The sequence below is a fragment of the Neophocaena asiaeorientalis genome, unplaced genomic scaffold, assembly GCF_003031525.2.
Source record: "Neophocaena asiaeorientalis asiaeorientalis breed wild unplaced genomic scaffold, Neophocaena_asiaeorientalis_V1.1 scaffold150, whole genome shotgun sequence".
Classification (NCBI taxonomy): Eukaryota; Metazoa; Chordata; class Mammalia; order Artiodactyla; family Phocoenidae; genus Neophocaena; species Neophocaena asiaeorientalis.
The window spans coordinates 13,959,068-13,982,068 of record NW_020176571.1 but is presented as its reverse complement, the minus strand read 5'-3'; the positions used below and the strand labels follow the sequence as shown (position 1 = coordinate 13,982,068).

Below are 23,001 nucleotides of genomic sequence, written 5' to 3'. Positions count from 1 at the left end.
GCACAAATCTAGACCTTTATCTCAGATCTATCTCTTGAGTCTCAGCCCTCTACATCAAAATGTCTTTTTATTGGCTTCCTTGACTAAAGATAATTAAAACCCCCAAACTACACACTACATGCATTTTCTTTCCCCTCGATTTGCTACTTCTTCCTGTATCCAGGCTCAAAATAAGGTATATCGTTTTGGACTCTCCATTCTCCCTACCCCACACAAAAAGTTAAATGATAAGTCCTATTAATATCACCTCCTAAATACCTCACTTATCCATTTCTTCCCTCTAGGTATACTGTCATCTTCCTTGTTCTAGTATCATCACTTCTCACCTAAGTTACAGTAAGTGTTCCCGACTCTTTTCTTGCTACCCTTTCATCCAGTCAATTCGTCACACAATTGCCAAACTGATCTTTCAAAATAAAAATCTAATAATTAACTGCTTAAAACCCAGAAGTGACTCCCCATTGCTCTTAAGCAAAAAGATCAACTGCTTAACAAGGCTTGTAAGACCTTTCTTGAATGGGATCTTGCTCATTTCCCTATCTTCATCTCTCACCATTTCTCTTTTAGTATATTAACTATACTGAATTATATTTCCTCAAGTGTGTCATGCTCTCTTATCTCTCTGTTTTTCTACACGCTCCTTTCTCCATCCTTTCCACCTCTATCCACCCATTTGCCCAAGTTTTATCACATTCTCTCTTCTCTACTCTTTTAGCCTAGTCAGTGAGATATCAAGAGCAGAGATCATTTATTCACTCATATTTAATATAGTATTTTTACTCAGTAACTATTTATTAACAGAAACTGAGATCTGTATTCAGATATAGAATACATTGGTCTTCTAATGCAAATATTTTTATCTGTGTAGCAGTTTTATGCATCATTGTAAACTAGTTAATTAGCAATTTTTATCTCTACATATTGATCTCTTGTGAACTTGTATAATAATCTATCCTCAAGAAATATATCCATCTTCAGGAAGCTGACCAAATCAAGTTTTTTAGTTTGAAAGTCTGAAATCGAATTTCAGAATTTGTTGAAGGGAATTTGACCTTCTTTGGCTTTTGACAACCAGTCAATTATTATTCTCTGGCAACGTTTTGACCTCACCTCCTAATGGTTATTAAACTTCAAGAGTAGGCAGAATATCTTCCCAATTAGTGTCTGAAATGTCACCAATAGCTAATTATTCCCTTGTATTTACACTGTCATATCCTTGAAACCTACATTTCTAATTCCAGGTGTGGGTGACATGCTGAATACTAATTTCTTAATGTAGCAATATTGTTTTCATTCTTGAGGAAAAGCATGATCCAGTGTCAATGGAAGGGAGAAATCAATAAAAATGATTAAGAAGATAAAAAAAAGTAGTATTGCTTGATTTCAAAATAATCAAATTTTCTCCTCAGATTTGGTTTTACTTATGTACATGTATCCCACAGCTTTTTAGCACATTGCACTACTGGATAGTTTGGAGAATTATAGAAATGTTAGTGCTACAGTTGCTTTCACTGATAACCTGAACCAGGGTTTTCAGTTGGGTTTGTACTGACCACCAAGCAGCGTGGCTATATTTAGTTGTGTAGGTTGTATACTGAGCAACTCTAGGGGTGCCATTTTTACATTGACTATAGATATGATCCTAGTCTGCAGGGCTTTCCATATGTAGAGCTGCCAGATATAACAAATAAAAACAGATGATGCCCATGCAATATTTACAATATACTTACACTAAAAATATTTATTTGTTTATCTCAAATTCAAAGTTAACTGGGCAGCCTGCATTTTATCAAGCTATCTGACAATTTGAGATGCTTAAAGACGTATGGGCACACTTTTGGTTGTCTCAATGACTGGAGGGTACAGTTGGCAATTAATGAGCAAGGCCACTTATCTTAAATATTCTGAAATACCAACAATATTCTCCCATTATTAAGAATGTTGTTTTTCTGGGGACTTCCCTGGTGGTCCAGTGGCTTGCGCTCCCAATGCAGGGGGCCTGGGTTCGATCCCTGGTCAGGGAACTAGATCCTACATGCTGCAACTAAGACCTGGCACAGCCAAATAAGTAAATAATAAAAAAAAAGAATGTTGCTTTTCTGTTTAATTCTTCAAATGGTAATAGTCTTCTGGAGGACAAGCTCTGAATTTAACTACTTCATTCTAGAAATGAGAAAACTGAATACCAGATGGCATAAGTGGTTGACTGATTGAGATTAGTATAAAAAAGAGAATGTAGAGTAAATCAGTAAGCCCAGGCCCACCTGTGTTACCACTGCCAATGACCTATAGATGTGAAGAATACATATGGGGATAGGTGGGAGATGTGCTTAGAGAGAGTTTCGTAGGAGTCTTAGAGCATGCTGGTCTTCTGCACAAGCTTAAAGCTACTGGGACCTATTGATGAATTTTAAACAGAAAAACATCATGATCAGATATTTCTTAGAAAGGTGACAGTGCAGCATTGTGGAGGAAAGAGAAAACAGCAGTCAGCCTTGGAGAATGTCATCAGCAAAGCTCCTTATAAGCTCAACTTATTATATTCTCTGAACAGTCCCTTCTGCTTTCCTTTTAAGTTTCTGAAATGGTAGTAGTGCTGTCTCACATTCCCTTTATAACCCTGGTCCTGGGGATGGGGTAGGTATCCTCCTTGCATCTCTTTGATCTTCCAATCTCCACACTTTCTTCCCCTATAAAAATGCCCTGCTTTGAATATCCATGTCTACTGACTATACAGCCCTCTCCCTCTTGTTGTTGCACTTGTCTACTGATCTCTAGGTCACTGGCCTTCATTCCTACAACATTTTAAACCCTGGAACATTGTCATTTTCTCCACTAATACTTGTCATAATTCACACTTATTTTAACATTGACACAAAGCATCCTTCTTTATGGTAGATTCTTTGTTTTTAACTCATCTTATCCAATAATCTTGTTCTGCATCTTACTCCATCACTCACTCTTGTTCTCTTGATCTTATCTGGATCAGTGACTGAAGTTCTTCCATTGTCTTGATTTCTAGCCTCTGAGTCTACAACCACCCACTCCCTCCTTTTCAGCTCTCTTCCTCTAGTTATATAACTCGAACAATCTGTTGACCTTTTCACTGACCCTAACTCCTCTCATTTTTATCATATCCCTCCTTGGCCAATATGGATCTCACGGTTAATACTTATAATAACTCTCTCATATACTCCTTTTAACTCTTTTGACCCTTTCTCCCGTTATTCTATTATTCACTTGGCAAAAAACAAAAATGAAAACAAAACAACTCTGGTTACTCTCTGCCGACTCTGCAACTGTAACAGGTGTGCTGAATGGAGAAAGCACTCAACCGTGCTTACTGATCTTACTTTCACCTCATGCCCACTACCCACAAGTTGGTGCTCAATTTTCTGGCAATTTTTCACATCACTACCCCATTTATTCTTCCCTTCACCTACAGGACTATTTAATACCCTAGCCTCACTCCTCAAAATGCCTACATGCTTTTCCCCTCTTTCAATCTGTTCAAGGCTCTTTTTTTATTGGCTGCACTGTACGGGCTTGAGGGATCTCAGTTCCCTGACCAGGGTTTGAACCCAGGCCATGGCAATGGAAGGGAATCTTAACCACTAGGTCACCAGGATCTCCTATGGCTGTCTTCTTGTTTACAGAAAAAACAGAAGCAGAAAAGGATTTCTATAAGCGCTCAATATCTATCATCTTACCTTACCTCTGCCATTTTGTCCACTACATAGGTGGACTGCCTGTGCTTTAATTTGAGACTGATTTGGGCACTAGATCACATGCTGTTCTTCTCTAGTCAAGATCATCGCTCTGGTATATGGCTAACTGCAACACCAATTTTTGCTTCTTCAGTGGATTTTCCTACCAGCATACACATATGCTATAATCCATTTCAGTAAACAAAATTCTTGACTTACATTTCCCTGCACACTGTTTTTTTCCTATTCATCTTTAGTAAAGATTCTGCAAGGATTGTTTTCCACTTTCTATCCCAAATTTCTCTCTTCACATTCTCTTTTGAACCCATTCTAATAAGGTTTTTGTTCCCAGCACTCTCATCAAACTGTTTTTGTTAAATTCACCAATGATATCCATTCTGCAAAATCCAGTGGTCAATTCTCAATTTTTGACCCATTAGTAGCATTTTAAACAGCTTGTCATTCCTTCTTCTTTGAAGTAATTTCTTATCTTGGATTTCAGGCACCATGTTCTTTTTTTTTTTAATTAATTACCTCCACGAGTCATTTATTTATTTGGCTGCACCACATGGCATGCAGGATCTTAGTTCCCCGACCAGGGATTGAACCTGTGCCCCCTGCAGTGAAGCGTGGAGTCCTAACCACTGGACCAACAGGGAATTCCCAGGCACCATATTCTTTTGGTTTCCAACAGATTGCCCTTTCTCAGTCTATTTTGTTGATTCTCTTCCATCTTCTCAAACTTTAAAGTTGGTGTGCTGCATGGTCTCATATTCAGACCTCTTCTCTTTTATATTTACATTTCTACCCTAAGTAACATCCAGTCTCATGGCAATGAAAACCAATTATTTATTGAAACTCCAGTATTTATATTTCCAGCCTCTCTTTTCCCCTCAACTCAAGACATTCAACTTTCCACTTGACATCTCTACTTAGAAGTCTCACAGGCAACTCAAACTTAATATATTTTGATCCAAGCTCCTGAAAACCCTCATTCCGCACTGCTCTTACTACAGTTTTCTCCATCCATCACAGCAAACATTCAACCAAGGCAAGCTTGCATGGCCATGAAGGTGGGTTGATGGCCTGCACTTATCCTGATTAATCAGTTCCTGTGCCCTAACAGTTGTCAAATATTTGGAACAGCCCTCCTATGTAAAACATTATATATTTGGTGAATAAATTAATACATGGTTGGTATTTGTCTTAAGGACTCTGAAGTTATTGGACTTTGATATCAATGATCCATGTAAACACATTAGGTTATATTGAACACTCTATGAGGTTATACATATACATTCTTTTGCTAGAGTAGATGTTTATCTAACTAATATAGGATTCTTAGTGTCTAATAATGTGTTCTTAAATTAGAAATTCAGTCAATAAAGAGCAAACTTGAAGCCAAGTGAGAAATTTTAAATCAAAATCTGCATCAGCTTATATTTTAAATTCAGAGCTCACATTAATATTTTGTTTACCAATTATATTATTAAGTTATTGGTAATTCAAAATCATTGATTTTTGAGACAGTTGATCAATTCAGAGTTGCTCAAAACCTAAGTGTTTTTCCAGTATCCTATGAACATATTCTTATTCTCAAAGACTACAGAGTTAAAGTCCTTGCAAAGATCAGAAGTGATGCAATATAACACTGAGATAAATTTTTCCTGTCTTTAAAATAACACATTAAGAATTCCCATTTATTAACAGACCAGCCAACATCTAGAACTGACTGCAAGATTTAGTTTCAGTGAGTTAAAACAATAAGCTAAATCTCTCTCAAACTCCATGAAGCACCGTAAAAATGTGAATTTAAAAATGAATTCCCATAAGCATTTTAAATCAAAGTTGAACAGTAATTGTATTTTATTGCTTTTTTCATAAAGCAGCTTGTCATAATGTCCAGTCTTTAATGTAGTTCAACCCACTGTATTTGTATTGGAGTTACATGCAAGAATGATACTATGAAAAACAGTGAACTTTTAAGGAATCTTCTATAATTCTGGTTCTCAAATGTCATCAGCATTTTACCAGACTTTGAAAAATAATCTTGGTTTTACTGATGATACACATATGACATTTATCCTGCCTGCATCGTAATCTCAGCCAGCTCCAAATAGGAAAAGAGCAATGTACTGACAAATGTAGTAATTAACATCTGGGTTTAGCAAGCAGGGAACAAGAAACATATGTTCATTATTAAGGTGGGATTTACCCGTTTGGATTTATTTTGACATTTGATTTCTGCTTAAAAAAATAATATTGCTTAAGCCATGATTGCATTCCTTATTTTAAGGGACCTCTAGAAATGAGCAACAATACTGAGAAGAGCTAAAAATCACAATGAATACATGGCTTTAAAAAGTTTTAAAGCAACTGCTGTTTGTATGTCTCAGCTAAACTCAAATGTGGGTACACATTTCTCACATTTCTTTAGGTACTGCAATCATTTGCTATAACTTTTATTACATATTTATATTGCCCTTTATAAAGATCTTAATTTAGTTCGCAACACAATTCAACTAAAACAGAGTAAAATTTTAAAAAGCAAAAGGAATTCCTGTTATCACAGCTTGTGGAATGAAACTACAAACACTTCAAGAAAAAAAGAAGTTTCAATGAGTTTGGGAGAAGGGAGTCAAGCTAAACAAACAAAAACCAGGCAGATATAGGACTAGGATGTCTAAACTGACGCTTTGCAACCTCATTAGAAGAGATATTAAAATGGTGTATAATTGTAGTCCTCATTTATATCTGTTTTCTTTTATCAACCAATTTGTGTGTGGGGATGAAAGGGGAGGGAAGAGAGATGAGGAGAAGAGAGAGATGATCTCAGGGATTTACAGGCATCCCTCTATTTGGGCTGCTCTTGTGTTTTTAGATCAAACCCCCAGAGACATCTCTCTCACCTAACTTAACTCTGATACCTGAAACTGGACTACAAACAGACTCTTCATCTCATTTCCTTGACCAAAAGCTAGACTGCTTACAACTGAGTATGCCCCAGAAGGGTATATAATATTTGATTTTAGTAAGGTAAGGTTGTTCAATTTCATATTCAAGCTGCATATTCTACTTTCTTTTCTCCCCCTTTTCCACTCACTGCTATGTATTATATATGTTCATGTCTGTATTTATCACCATATTATAAATTCACTGAAAGTAAAGTGTATATTGCATTACTTTCGTCTTTCCAATTTGTTCTCTACAACTAATTTAAAGCTTTTAATCTAGAGTGTTATACATAGTAAGTGATCAGTAAAAATTTAAAAATCGTTACAAAGTTATATACAGTGATATAAAATATTTTTTAAAAGTTACAAATAAATGGATCACATAACTAAAAAAGAATGTGAGTTTTAATGTATAGACATAATAGGATTATTTATCTTTCCTATACTGTCATATGACAAGCAGCTATGGAAGAAGAAAAGTGTTTTTATAAGGATTTTTCTAGGGTCAGAGATGAGGATTAACCTATCATAGGAGTATTCAGCACAAATATAATAAATTTACTTTAAATCTCTTATTTTATTAGAAGAGGAGAAAAACTTATGTGTTTAAAAATTTCCTCTAAGTTGTTCATATCATTTAAAATAATTACAATATTTATGTTACATACCTGGTTTTATAGATTTTACTGTTTATAGACATAACTGTTAAAACATATGAGGGAAGAGAAGAACTTCATCAATAATACAAAATTAAAAAAAAACTCAAAATAATGTGAATTATTTTGGTATTATTTATGTGATTTTTAGGCCAATAAAGTTTTATTTAGTTGATCTTAAAATATGTTTTTATTCCTTGAATATAAACAAACTGAATCAGGGAAGCATCCGCCAGGATATGGAGACAAAGCTTTCACTGTGGTCAATCCATTTGAAGATAACTGAAAATTGATGACATTATGCATCAAGGAGAACCAGGGTGATTAGTCAGGTCACATTATTAAGGCTAGTCAGCATCTGCTTATGTCCCTGTCAAATTATTACTGTTCAATCACTGTGTCATATGTATAGTGAGTATTGTATCAAGATCCATAAAGTTCCTTAGGAAGGAAAGAAAAACCCAGTGTGTGAAGTTGTGAAAGTCTTTATGAAGCCACTGAAACACATCAACATAGAATACTGACAAAGATTGTAAGCTTCTCAGAGCAGTGTACATATGCGATTCAGCTTCTGAATTTCGAGAAGAGAATTATCCAAACCTGGCTGTGTATTGGAATCACTTTTGTTCTTAAAAAACAACACATACAAGGGAATCCCCATAAGATTAATAGTGGATATTTCAGCAGAAGCTCTGCAAGCTAGAAGGGAGTGGCAGGACATATCTAAAGTGATGAAAGGGAAAAACCTACAACAAAGATTACTCTACCCGATAAGGATCTCATTCAGATCCAATGGAGAAATTAAAACCTTTACAGAAAAGCAAAAGTTAAGAGAACTCAGCACCACCAAACCAGCTTTACAACAAATGCTAAAGGAACTTCTCTAGGCAGGAAACACAAGAAAAGGAAAAAACCTACAAAAAACAAGCCCCAAACAATTAAGAAAATGGTAATAGGAACATACATATAGATAATTACCTCAAAAGTAAATGGATTAAATGCTCCAACCAAAAGACACAGACTGGCTGAAAGGATACAAAAACAAGACCCATATATATGTTGTCTACAAGAAACCTACTTCAGACCTAGGGACAAATACAGAATGAAAGTGAGGGGATGGAAATAGATATTCCACACAGATGGAAATCAAAAGAAAGCTGAGGTAGCAATTCTCACATCAGACAGAACAGACTTTAACATAAAGACTATTACAAGAGACGAAGAGAACACTACATAATCATCAAGGGATCAATCCAAGAAGAAGATATAACAATTGTAAATATTTATGCACCCAACATAGGAGCACTTCAATACATAAGGCAAATGCTAACAGCTATAAAAAGGGAAATTGACAGTAGCACAATACTAGTAGGAGACTTTAACACCCCAGTTTCAACAATGGACAGATCATCCAAAATGAAAATAAATAAGGAAACACAAGCTTTAAATGACACATTAAACAAGATGAACGTAATTGATATTCATAGGACATTCCATCCAAAAACAGCAGATTACACTTTCTTCTCAAGTGCTTGTGGAATATTCTCCAGGATAGAACATATCTTGGGTCACAAATCAAGCCTTGGTAAATTTATGAAAGTTGAAATCATACCAAGTATCTTTTGTAACCACAATGCTATGAGACTATATATCAATTACAGGGAAAAAAAGTGTAAAAAATACAAACACATGGAGGTTAAACAATACACTACTAAATAACCAAGAGATCACTGAAGAAATCAAAGAGGAAATCGAAAAATACCTAGAAACAAATGACAATGAAAAACAACGACCCAAAACCTTTGGGAGTCAGCAAAAGCAGTTCTAAGAGGAAAGTTTATAGCAATATAATCCTACCTCAAGAAACAAGAAAAATCTCAAGTAAACAACCTAACCTTACACCTAAAGCAATTAGAGAAATAAGAACAAACAAAACCCAAAGTTAGCAGAAGGAGAGAAATCATAGGGATAAAATCAGAAATAAGTGAAAAAGAAATGAAGGAAATGATAACAAAGATCAATAAAACTAAACGGTGGTTCTTTGAGAAGATAAACAAAATTGATAAACCATTAGTCAACTCATCAAGAAAAAAAGGGAAAAGACTCAAATCAACAGAATTAGGAATGAAAAAGGAGAACTAACAATTGACATTGCAGAAATACAAAGGATCATGAGAGATTACTACAGGCAACTCTATGTTAATAAAATGGACAACCTGGAAGAAATGGACAAACTCTTAGAAAAGCACAACCTTCCAAGACTGAACTAGGAAGAAATAGAAAATATAAACAGACCAATCACAAGCACTGAAATTGAAAGTGTGATTAAAAATCTTCCAACAAACAAAAGTCCAGGACCAGATGGCTTCACAGGCAAATTCTATCAAACATTTAGAGAAGACCTAACACCTATCGTTCTTAAACTCTTCCAAAATATAGCAGAGGGAGGAACACTCCTAAGCGCATTCTATGAGGCCACCATCACCCTGACACCAAAACCAGAAAAAGATGTCACAAAAAAAGAAAATTACAGGCCAATACCCCTGTTGAATTTAGACGCAAAAATCTTCAACAAAATACTAGCAAACAGAATCCAAGAGCACATTAAAAGGATCATATGCCATGATCAAGTGGGGTTTATCCCAGGAATGCAAGGATTCTTCAACATACACAAAACAATCAATGTGATACACCATATTAACAAATTGAAGGATAAAATCCATATGATCATCTCAATAGATGCAGAAAGAGCTTTCAATAGAATTCAATAGTGATTTATGATAAAAACTCTCCAGAAAGTGGGCATAGACGGAACCTTCCTCAACATAATAAAAGCCATATATGACAAACTCACAGCCAACATTGTTCTCAGTGGTGAAAAACTGAAGCCATTTCCTCTAAGATCAGGAACAAGACAAAGTTGCCCACTCTCACCACTATTATACAACATAGTTTTGGAAGTTTTGGCCACCTCAATCAGAGAAGAAAAAGAAATAAAAGGAATCTAAATCAGAAAAGAAGAAGTAAAACTGTCACTGTTTGCAGATGACAGGATACTATACATAGAGAATCCTAAAGATGCTACCAGAAAACTACCAGAGCTAATCAATGTATTTGGTAAAGTAGCAGGATTAATGCACAGAAATCTCTTGCATTCCTATACACTAAAAATGAAAAATCTGAAAGAGAAATTAAGGAAACACTCCCATTTACCACTGCAACGAAAAGAATAAAATACCTAGGACTAAACTTACCTAAGGAGACAAAAGACCTGTATGCAGAAAACTATAAAACACTAATGAAAGAAATTAAAGATGATACAAATAGATGGAGAGATATACTATTTTCTTGGATTGGAAGAATCCAAGAAACAGATTTTACAAACAGATGGAGAGATATACTATTTTCTTGGAAAGAAATGAAAGATTTTACAAACAGATGGAGAGATATACTATTTTCTTGGATTGGACGAATCAACATTGTGAAAATGACTATACTACCCAAAGCAATCTACAGATTCAATGCAATCCCTATCAAACAACCAATGGCATTTTTCACAGAACTAGAACAATAAATTTTACAATTTGTATGGAAACACAAAAGATCCCGAATAGCCAAAGCAATCTTGAGAAAGGAAAACAGAGCTGGAGGAATCAGCCTCCCTGACTTCAGACTATATTACAAAGCTACAGTAATCAAGACAGTATAGTACTGGCACAAAACCAGAAATATAGATCAATGGAACAGGATAGAAAGCCCAGAGATAAACCCACACACATATGGTCACCTTATCTTTGATAAAGGAGGCCAGAATATACAATAGAGAAAAGACAGCCTCTTCAATAAGTGGTGCTATTAAAACTGGACAGCTACTTGTAAAGGAATGAAATTAGAACACTCCCTAACACCATACACAAAAATAAACTCAAAATGGATTAAAGCCCTAAATGTAAGGCCAGGCACTATAAAACTCTTAGAGGAAAACAGGCAGAACACTCTATGACATAAATCACAGCAAGATCCTTTTTGACCCACCTCGTAGAGAAATGGAAATAAAAACAAAAATAAACATGTGGGACCTAATGACACTTAAAATCTTTTGCACAGCAAAGGAAACCATATACAAGACAAAAAGACAACCCTCAGAATGGGAGAAAAGATTTGCAAATGAAGCAACTAACAAGGGATTAATCTCCAAAATATACAAGCAGCTCATGCAGCTCAATATCAAAAAAACAAACAACCCAATCCAAAAATGGGCGACACCTAAATAGAAATTTCTCCAAAGAAGAGACACAGATTGTCAACAAACATATGAAAGGGTGCTCAACATCACTAATCATTAGAGAGATTCAAATCAAAACTACAATGAGGTATCACCTCACACCGATCAGAATGGCCATCGTCAAAAAATCTACAGACAATAAATGCTGGAGAGGGTGTGGAGAAAAGGGAACCCTCTTGCACTGTTGGTGGGAATGTAAATTGATACAGCCCCAATGGAGAACAGTTGGAGGTTCCTTAAAAAACTAAAAATAGAACTACCATACGACCCAGCAATCCCACCACTGGGCATATATCCTGAGAAAACCATAATTCAAAAAGAGTCATGTACCACAATGTTCATTGCAGCCCTATTTACAATAGCCAGGACATTGAAGCAACCTAAGTGTCCATTGATAGATGAATGGATAAAGAAGATGTGGCACATATATACAATGAAATATTACTCAGCCATAAAAAGAAATGAAATTGAGTTATTTGTAATGAGGTGGATGGACCTAGAGTCTGTCATACAGAATGATGTAAGAGGAAACAGAAAGTGAAAAGCAAATAACGTATGCTGAAACATATATATGGTATCTAAAAAAAATGGTTTGTTGAACCTAGGGGCAGGACAGAAATAAAGATGCAGATGTAGAGAATGGACTTGAGGACATGGGGAGGGGGAAGGGTAAGCTGGGAGGAATTGAGAGTGTAGCACTGACATATATACACTGCCAAATGTAAAGTAGATAGCTAGTGGGAAGCAGCTGCATAGCACAGGGAGATCAGCTTTGTGCTTTGTGACCACCTAGAGGGGTGGGATAGGGAGGATAAGAGGGAGATGCAAGAGGGAAGAGATATGGGGATATATGTATATGTATAGCTGATTCACTTTGTTATACAGCAGAAACTAACAACAATTTTAAAGCAATTATACTCCAATAAATATGTTACAACAAATAAAAAAAAACCCAACACAGATACCAGATACAGTCATACCTTGGAGATATTATAGGTTCAATTCCAGACCACCATAATAAAGCAAATATCACAATAAAGCCAGTCACATGAACCTTTGGTTTCCTGGCACATATAAAAGTGATGTTTACAATATACTGTAGTCTGTTAAGTGAGCAATAGCATTATGTCAAAAGAAAACCAATGTTTATAACTTATGTAAAAATACTTTACTGCTAAAAAAATGCTACCTATCATCTGAGCCTTCAGCGAGTCATAATCTTTTTGATGGGGGAGGGTCTAACCCTGATGCTGATGCTGCTGACTAGTCAGGGTGGTGGTTGCTGAAGGTCGGAGTGGTTGCGGCAACTTGTGAAAATGAAACAGCAGTGAAGTCTGACCCATTGATGACTCTTTGACAAATGAATTCTCTGTAGCAGGCAATGCTGTTTGATAGTGTTTACCCACAGTAGAATGTATTTTGAAATTGCAGTCAATCCTTTCAAGCTGTGCTGTTACTTTAACAACCAATTTTTTTATTGTCATTTCAGCAATCTTCACAGCATCTTCACTAGGAGTAGATTCCACCTCAAGAAACCACTGTATTTGCTCATCCATAAGAAGCAACTCTTCCTCATCTGTTAAAGGTCCATCATGGATTACAGCAATTCATTCCTATCTTCAGACACCACTTCCAATTCTAATTATCTTGCCTATCACATCTGTAGTTACTTCTTCCGCCGAAGTCTTGAACCCCTCAGTCATCCATGAGGGTTAGAATCAACTTCTGCCAAATTCCTGTGAATGTTGATATTTTGACCTCTTCCCATGAGTCATGAATATTCTTAATGGCATCTAGAATGGTGAATCCTTTCCAGGAGGTCTTCAATTGACTTTGCCCAGATCCTCAGAGGAATCACTATCTATAGCAACTATAGCCTTAAAAATTGTATTTCTTAAATAACAAGACTTTAAAGTCAAAATTACTCCTTGATGCATGGGCTGCAGAATGGATGTTGTATAAGCAGGCATGAAAAAAACATTAATATTGTACATCTCCATCAGGTGCATTGTCAATGAGGAGTAATATTTTGAGAAGAACCTTTTATCTAGGCAGTAGCTCACAACAATGGGCTTAAAATATTTAGTAAACCATGTTGTAAACAGATGTGCTCTCATCCAGGTTTTGTTGTTTCATTTATAGAGCATAGGGCACAGTAGGTTTAGCATAATCTTTAAGGGCCCTAAGTTTTTTGGAATGGTAAATGAGCATTGGCTTCAACTTAAACACCAGCTGTATTAGCCCTGACAAGAAAGTCAGCTTGTCCTTTGAAATTTTGAAGCCAGGCATTGACTTCTCCTCTGTAGCTATGAAAGTCCTACATGGCATCTTCTTCCAATAGAAGCCTGCTTTGTTTAAATTGAAAATCTGATGTTGAGTACAGCCACCTTCATCAATTATCTTAGTTAGATCTTTTGGATAACTTGTTTCAGCTTCTACATCAGCATTTGATGCTTCACCGTGCACTTTGATGTTATAGAGACTTTCCTTAAACCTCTTCAACCAACCTCTGCTAGCTTCAAATTTTTCTTCTGCAGCTTCCTCACCTCTCTTAACCTTCATAGAACTGAAGGGAGGGGCTTCCCTGTCCCAAAAAAAAAAAAAAAAAAAAAAAAAAAGAACTGAAGGGAGTTAGGGCCTTGCTCTGGATTAGGATTTCATTTAAGGGAATGTGTGGCTGGTTTGATTTTCTATCCAGACCACTACAACTCTCTTTTATCAGCAATAAGCCTATTTCTCTTTCTGATGATTCATGTATTCACTGGAGTAGTACTTTTAATTTCCTTCAAGAACTTTTACTTTGCATTCACAACTTTACTAAGTGTTTGGTTCAAGATGCCCAGCTTTCTATCTCATCTTTCAACATGCCTATCTCACTAAGTTTGATCATTTCTAGCTTTTGCTTTAAATTGAGAGATGGGCAACTCTTCTTTTCACTTGAACATTTAGAGGCCGCTGTAGGGTTATTAATTGGCCTAAATTCAATATTTTTGTGTCTCAGGGAAAATAGGGAGGCCCAAGGAGAGAGAGAGAGATGAGGAAAAGGCCAATCAGTGATGTGGACCAGATCGCACAACACTTATCAAGTAAGTTCAGAGTCTTATATGGGTACAGTTTGAAGCACCTCAAAACAATGACAATAGTAATATCAAAGATCATTCATCACAGATCACCAAAACAAATATAATAATAGTGAAAAAGTTTGAAATATTGTGAGAATTATCACAATGTGACACAGAGACACGAAGTGAGCAAATGGTGTTGGAAAAATGGCGCCAATAGACTTGCTCAAAGCAGGGTTGCCACAAACCTTCAATTTGTAAAAAAAGCGTAATGCCTGTGAATGGCAAATAAAATGAAGTACAATGAAACGAAGTATGCCTGTATCTCCCTTTACTGATATGACAAGCATCCCTAAGGATGGGCCTCAGAACATACTTTTTAAAACCTCCTCACATTATTCTGAAACAACTGATCACTAGGTACTATTTTTGCACCCTTGGCCAGAAAGTATACAATCTAGGCAATCAATAAACATTTGCTGAATGACAGAAACAGTAGATTTTGAAAGTGGTCCCTATTGTGCCAGTGCCGACATTTGATTTTTGTTGATTTTATCTTTGTTAATATAGCACTAACTTATTTATTTTGTAGTATAGAAAGGATGACTAATAAACAGATGTAGGATTTACATCTTAGGAAGATATTTTCTTGTACTCCAAATACTCATTGTACAAAATTCAAGTAAATTATTAGGAGGGTGTTACTTTGGGAGAAACTCCTATAATATCAGCTTCCTTTTGTTTGATACTATTATGGGACAAAATGGGATTGCTGTATTTGGGAGTCCAGTGTTAGAAGATGGTTGATGTATTCTCACTTGGAGCATTTCTGGAATCTGTGATTTCACAGTCATATCTCATATTTGATGATATAAATAAATATCTTTTCTTTTTTCTTCTATTTCTTCTCCTTTTTTCTCCCCCACTCAAATCCTAGATCTTAATTCATCCAAGATAAAAACAGTGAGGTGTTTGAAATTTCTTCAACCTTCCTTTCCCTAAATACTGACCAATAGAGTTTAAGAACAATATAAAAACATCTCTTCTTGGGGCCTCTACAGTAGTACTTTTTAGCACATTAGCAAATGTGAATGTGATGAAAACTGTGAGGTACACGTTTGGTGGTCTTGTTCAGCTTTCTCTATGCAGCTGTGATTATGATAAGCAACAATATTCATTAAACCTTGTTGTGATAAACTGCACTTTGCAAGTCTTCCCTACCTGTATATGTCTGACCCCTTTGCTTTTCCCCTTTCATATCAATCCTCTGCTAACAGTTCTATATGAACCTATACTCTAGGCAGATATACTTACGAGTTCCCTATTGAAAGCTTGCTGCCATCTGAAGACAGATCTCAATATTTATCCTATTCACACTAGGACCAGAAATCAGAAGCCTTTCCACTTTGCACTTACTTGCCTCTGCTTAAATAGGCCAAAGCCTAACACTTTCAACGGTTACTAGATATTTTGTCAATTATCCTGAAAAGGCACAATCTTTAAAACAGCTTTAGTATAATCAGTAAGGCAGCTCTCAGCATGAAAGATGACAATCCCATCCACTATCCCCTCAGCGCTTTCCCTTAGAGACAGTTGCCATATCCAAGTGCCCTTCACTATAGCAAAGTGAATGGACATGACCTTCAGAGAATGTCAGAGTTAGTAAGGAACATTAAGATTTCAACATAATACATTTCTGAATATGCAAAAAAGCACTTGAAATCCAATGAAATAAATTCAGTTGCCTTGATCCTATAGGACAGAAGCTTATAACTCATTTCCCATTACTCACTGATTGAGACCTAAATACTAAATATATTCAAAAGATATAATACAATTTATATTGAGTATGCTAATACAATACATAAATTCATGAATATGCAAGATACCTACACATAATTATTTACTATACAGTAGCTTTCCTATTGTCTAATGCTGTTTTCAACAATCATTTTACATCTTTGTTTTCAGTTATCCTATTATTATACATGGTTCTGTTCCCATGATGAACAGATACTGTTCATTTCTTTCTCTTTGTTCATAACAGATATATTACAGATGTGCTCTGAGTGATCTTTCTGAAGGGTAAAATCATGACCCAGTGCACTATTAATGCTTATCATTTAGAGCATGGCCAGGCAGTGCTCCTGGGCTTGGCACTAGGTTACATGTGGAGCCTGTCCTCAAGCTTGCAGCTAGCAGGATTCTCAAGATCATTCTCTACCAAGCCAGAGGTCTCTGTTCATGGGGTTAATGTGGCATTATACTGTGGGTGTGAGAAGAAAAAATCAAAATTACATTCATATTTATTTTATAATATCATCCAAAATTTTTTCCAAATTTTGCATTATTTTTCTACAAAATTTAAAGCATTTATCACTTATTAGTGTAGTAGTTTATATATTAAAAATAAATAAATTATATGTTTTGGAAACGTGCTAATTAAAAATAAAACTGGTAAGGTATAAGAATAAATAAGTTAAGAGACTGCTAAATACTTTTTGGATGAAAAGTTTCACTCTCCTAGGTTTTGAAAAACAACATAAATCCTATAGGTTAATATATGTTAATAATTCTGTAATTTTTCATTCAAAATATATATTAAATGTTGATGAGATTATAAGTTTGCTATATACATGGGTAAAATTAAATGAATATAATCATTGAGTTCTTTAAGCTTCCAAGCAAGAGAAAAGCATGTAACCATAATGCATGCTTTGTCCTTGTAGTTCCCCTTGTCTAGCACAATTTTTCCCCAGTTTCCATTTACTAACTTCTGCTTGCCCTTTAATAACAACTTGAAAGCCATACTCCCTGGGATGCCTTCCCTACTTCACTGGGACCTGGGTTAAGTATACCTTCTTAAGTGCTCAGGCACTTGTCCTTTGATACAAAACAGCAACTCTAGCTGAGCCACCAGCCTGGAAATAATATTGTAGCACAATGTGCTTGAGTCCAGATTTGCAAAAAAATCAACGATATAGTAGGGTACCTTAGTATCTACTACATTGGAAACCAAATGTCTGATCATGTTCAAACTGCGGAAAAAAAAAAAAAAAGGAAAGATGACCAGAGTCTGAAATAATGGTTCTCAAACATTGTCATGGATTAGAACACCCTGGAGGGCTTGTTAAAACACATTACTGGACCTCAATCTCAAAGTTTCTGATTTAATAGGTCTAGGATGGGACTGAAATTTTGCATTCTTATAAATTCCCAGATGAGGTTCCAACCACAGTCCAGGAGCTGAGCTTTGAGAACCACTAGTCTTAGGAGCTAGTGATAGGTATTTAAAAGTTTCTCCTCTTGACCCTGACTATATGCAGTCTAAAGCAGTCATTATTGACAATTGTGATTTTTTTTCTAATAGCCTTAGGATGCTTGTGCTCTGAATTGTGGAATTTTCTTAAGTGGCTCTATTCATCATCAAACCACAATATTACCCAAATGGGTGGTATAGCAATAAGCCAACATCCTGAATCAGCAAACCTACAGTTAGGAGACAATTTTGAATACATTCATTACTATATTTTATTTTTAAATTTCAGTAAGGTTTCCTTGATATATACTGACTTAATCTACTATACAACATGTAATTAAAACAATTCACACTCTGACTGGAAAGTAATCTCATCTAATGTCTTTCCCAAGCTCCACATGGAGAAGGAAGGTTGTTGAATTGACCGCTGAGAAAAATAGGGTTCTTTGACTCAGTTAAGTCCCGGTTATGGGGTCGGTTGTAGTCCTCCTGTTACAGTGCCTGTAACTTACTGAAGTTCAAAGTATGTCTGTATATACAGCATGATATTATAAATGTGTTTCTTAGGTCAAAGTATAACTGGAGTGCTGCTAGGATTTAATCAAGACGGTAGAAAAATGATCAAATCACTATGTTGTACACCTGAAACTAATATAATATTGCAAGTCAACTATACTTCAATAAAAGGAAAAATGACTAGAGTCCAGGAATGGTCTGTTAATGTCCTAATCAAGGCTGCACTATCGGGGTGCCTGGATAGAGCGGGAGGAAATAAGAGCTTCTCAATATTTTAATCAGGCAACCCATACTAGAGGCAGTCAGTGTAAGTAGTTCTGTTAAACTCTCACAACTCAATCAACAATAGGTATTTTACAAATGCTAATTATTGATATAATTAAAAGCATGCTAAATTTGGGGGAGAGGATGAGGAAGAAGAAGCAGAGCTATTAAATCTTCATCTTATGACACTTATAAATTTAAAAACTGCTTTTTCTTTTCTTTTTATTGTATCTATATGAGATGATAGATGTTAACTAAATCTATTGTGGTAATCATTTCACAAAATATGTAAATCAAGCCATCGTGCTGAACCCCTTTAAAAAATGGACATTATTAATTAGCATACTGAATGTCAAAGGATTTTGTTCATAAAAATGGTAGCTTGTTGACTAGCATGATTAATGTTGGAAATGGGCTCTCATTGGTGACATTAAAGTTATTCCAGACATGTGGATTAGCTAAAGGTATTCCATAAATAGTCTCCATTCTTACATCAAAAGGCAAAAAACCTAACAGGCCTTGTACCTTTTACCCTTAGAGATGATGTTTTAGATAAATCCCTAAAAGATCCTATGTCTAGCCAAGAACTCTGGAGGATTCTGTTAGCTTCGTACCTGCCTTTGTAACTTACATTTGTCTCACAGGAACCTTGCAAGCAAGATGGTGATAAGAATTTAATAGTAAAGGGAGTTAATCCTTCCTTGAGTCCTCAGAAGGAGTTGTAACAGCTGTGTGCATGTGTAGGTTGTATGCACATGTGTGTATGGGGAAGGATCTTAAGAGTCCTTTTTTTGATGCATATGACAGAAGGGAGCAAAATTGGGGTCTGGCATGTCTCTTCAATTTTCTAGGCCACTCAGAATCACTGATGAGTAGTACCAAAACCTCACCAAGAAATCCTTAAATACTTTTTTCAGATGGGAATTGACCACAGACTTAGATCCTCTGAAATAGTTACCTATGAGAGACAAGGTTCATCAGAACACAGGATTGGGGGGAGGAGGCAGAACAGCAGATATTTCTGAAAGCTGAGGGGTAGCATGACTGCAGCTGTAAGCTCCTATTTTTGGTGATATTAGATTTGGTCATTTAGTCCAGACCTCCTATGGAGAATAACTGGAATAATTAAACAATTTATTTTTAAACTTTGCTTGAAAGCATCAGAGAGCTAACAAGATAGTGAAGAATTAGCAGGCTAGGATCTGGGGCAAGACAGTCTTGGGGAAGTGAGCTTGGGTTTTGGCACAGCTTTTCTGTTGTGGGTTTTTACTGATATAGGTTGAAGCAGTGGAATGGCTGGGAGGTAGAGCAGCACTTTTGACCACCTTGCAGAGTTAAGAGGAAAAGGAATGGAATCCAGAGCTGCCAAGTAGATTCTTGGTGAGTCTGCCTTACCTTGGGTTTAGATCCAAAGTGGCTACATCTAAGGAATAAGGATGAACCACTAATAGTGCCTCACAAGAGCTACAGTTCAGTTTTGAATAATCTGAATCCCTGCAACTGAATTTCAGCAACCCTAGATTGTTAATGTACTCAGATATTATAATTCTCTATACCAGGATAACAGTAACATAGGCATCCAATTTTTACAAAGGACATTGCAGTACAATATGTGGCCACAATAAAAAGGAAAATAACCAGGCTCACAATGGAACAAGACTACATAATTAAAAACCATCAGAAACATTAGAAAATAAAAAGGTACATGCAGTAGGTCCCAATATTGGAGATTTTAGGAAGATTTTAAATAACTATGCTTACCATTTTTGAAGAAATAATAAAAAGGACAGATTTTCAGCAAAGGACTAGGAACTGAAAAAAAGAGGAAATTCTGAAACTGAAGAATAATTGAAATTAAGAACTCAAAGAATGGACTTAACAGTATGTTAAACACAGACCATTAGAGAATAAACAACCAAAAAGATAAGTTAGAAGAAGCTATTCAGAAACTAAGTCATAGAGGACAAAGAATTAAAAATACAGGAAAAAAAGTATGAGACATAGAGGGTACAATGAAAAGGATAGACATATATGTGATTACAGTCCCAGAAAAAGAGGAGAGAGGAAATAGTATGAACAATATGTGAAGTGATAACGACTGAGAACTTTCCAAAAGTGATGAAAGACATCATGGCACAAATTCAAGAAGTGCTGAAGCTCAAGCATCATCAGTAGAAACAAAGTCATATCTGAGCAAATTAAAGTAAAACGGCAGAAAACCAACAGTAAGAAGAACAATATTGTAAAGAATAAAAAAACTTTTTCAAAGAAGAAACAAATATAACAGATGGATTCTAAACAAAATCAATGGAAGCTAAAAGACAATGAAATGATAGCCTTAAAGTTTTTAGAATAAAATCATTGCTATCCAAATGCTCAAATACCAAATAGTCAGCAAAAATATCCTCCAAGAATGAAGGTAAAATAAAAGCTTTTCAGACAAATGCAAATTTAGAGGGTTTTTTTTAGCAGCAAATTTATATTAAGGGGAATAGTAGATGGTGTTCTTCAGGTAGAAGGAGAACAATCCCAGACGGAAATTCAGAGTTACAGGAAGCAATGAAAATGAGATATGTGAGTAATATTAAATATTGATTGCAAAAACAACAATAATAATTACTTATGAAATTTATGGATACAGATACAGATATATATTTTTACTACAGCATATAAAACTCAAGTGGGTGAAATAGACTTAATCCATGGTCCAGGAAAATTCACAGTGAAAATTTTATAAATATTTTTAAGGAATGATAAAGAAAATACAATACTGTATATAAAAACTTGTGGGGTGCTATTAAATCTTGATTAGGAGAGAGGATTTAGAGTTTTAAATGGGTAAGTGAAGATAGGTTGAAAATAAACAAGTTAAATTAACTATCTGAGGATGTTATAAATAGAATGGAAGCAGAAGGAAGGAAATAATAAAGGTAAAAAATAAGTGAAACAGAGAAATAATACAATAGAGAGGTCAGTAAGTCCCACATTTCATTCTTTACAAAAATTGGTAAAATTCATAATCCTCTGGAAGTATGGATCAGGAAATATGTGTGAGAAATCAAAGAGTGAATACCTTTTCAGAGCCTATAAATGTTAAAAAGATTATGATAGGATATTATGAATAACTTTATGCCAATAAATTAGCACAAATTCCTATAGAAATGTAACTTAACAAAGAGACTCAAGAAGAAATAGGAAATGTGAAATGTCTTATAGTTCTTAAATAAATTGAATCTCCAGACCTATATGACTTTACAAATTAAAGAAATAAAACCAATTTTATACAAACTGTTCCAGGGAGTAGGGAAAAAAGCAATAACTCTTTGCAACTAATATTATGAGTCTAGCATGTTCTTGATTCTGAAACCTGGTAATGACTTTGTAAGAAGGAAAAACTCCAGGCCAATCTCTGTCATAAATAAAGATGAAAACAAATGCTAAAGAAAATGTTAAATCAAATCCAATAATACATAAAAAGTATGATACATTACATCCATGTAGAGTTTACCCTAGTAATGCAAATTTGTTTAAAATTAGAAAGTTCTTCAGTGTAATTCACCACATTAGCAGAGTAAAGGAGAAAAATAGGATTATTGGTGATCATTGTACAGCCCAGTAGATTCAGAAAAAAAATTTGATACATTCAACCTTCTTTGTAAAAACTATTGGCAACCTAGGAATAGAAGGAAACAAAATAATAAAGGGGACCTACAAAACCTACATACTTAATGAGGAAATATTAGACACTTCTTCCCTGGATTCAAGAATAATGTAGGTATATCCACCATTACCACTTCAATTCAATATCTATTGAAAGCCCTAGAGAGTACAAAATAGCAAGGAAAAGAAATACAATATATGAATATTGGAAAGAAAAAATAAACCCTTATTATCTGCAGACAATATGATTGTAAGTTGAAAATTCAAAAACAATACAGATAATTATTAGAATTAAAAGTGAAGTTAGTAAGATTGTTGGGTAAAATGTCAATATACAAAATCAGTTCTATCTATATAATGGTGAAAAAACAGGAAAAGGATTTTTATAAAAAGTACTATATCTAGTATAACAAAATACTTCTAAGCCCTCTATGCACAGAACAATAAACAATTATTGAAAAATCATTCTAAAAATACTTGAATATGATAATGGATCGAAAGATATTAAGATGCAATTTCAAGTAAAGTCCCGGTTGGTTTTTGCATGGAATTGACAAGATAATTTTAATTTGTACATTTATTGAATAAATGTAGGACTAAAAATGTTATCATAAAGTATTTAAAAATATTCCCAGTAA

The 23,001-nt window shown here is 35.1% G+C and overlaps 1 protein-coding gene across 2 annotated transcripts in view; it reads right to left on the bottom strand.

Annotated features, from left to right (window-relative positions):
* The window catches only part of PIK3C2G (phosphatidylinositol-4-phosphate 3-kinase catalytic subunit type 2 gamma), a 335,075-nt gene that overhangs the window by 65,294 nt on the left and 246,780 nt on the right, over positions 1-23,001 (bottom strand). The gene's annotated exons all lie outside the window — the stretch shown is intronic.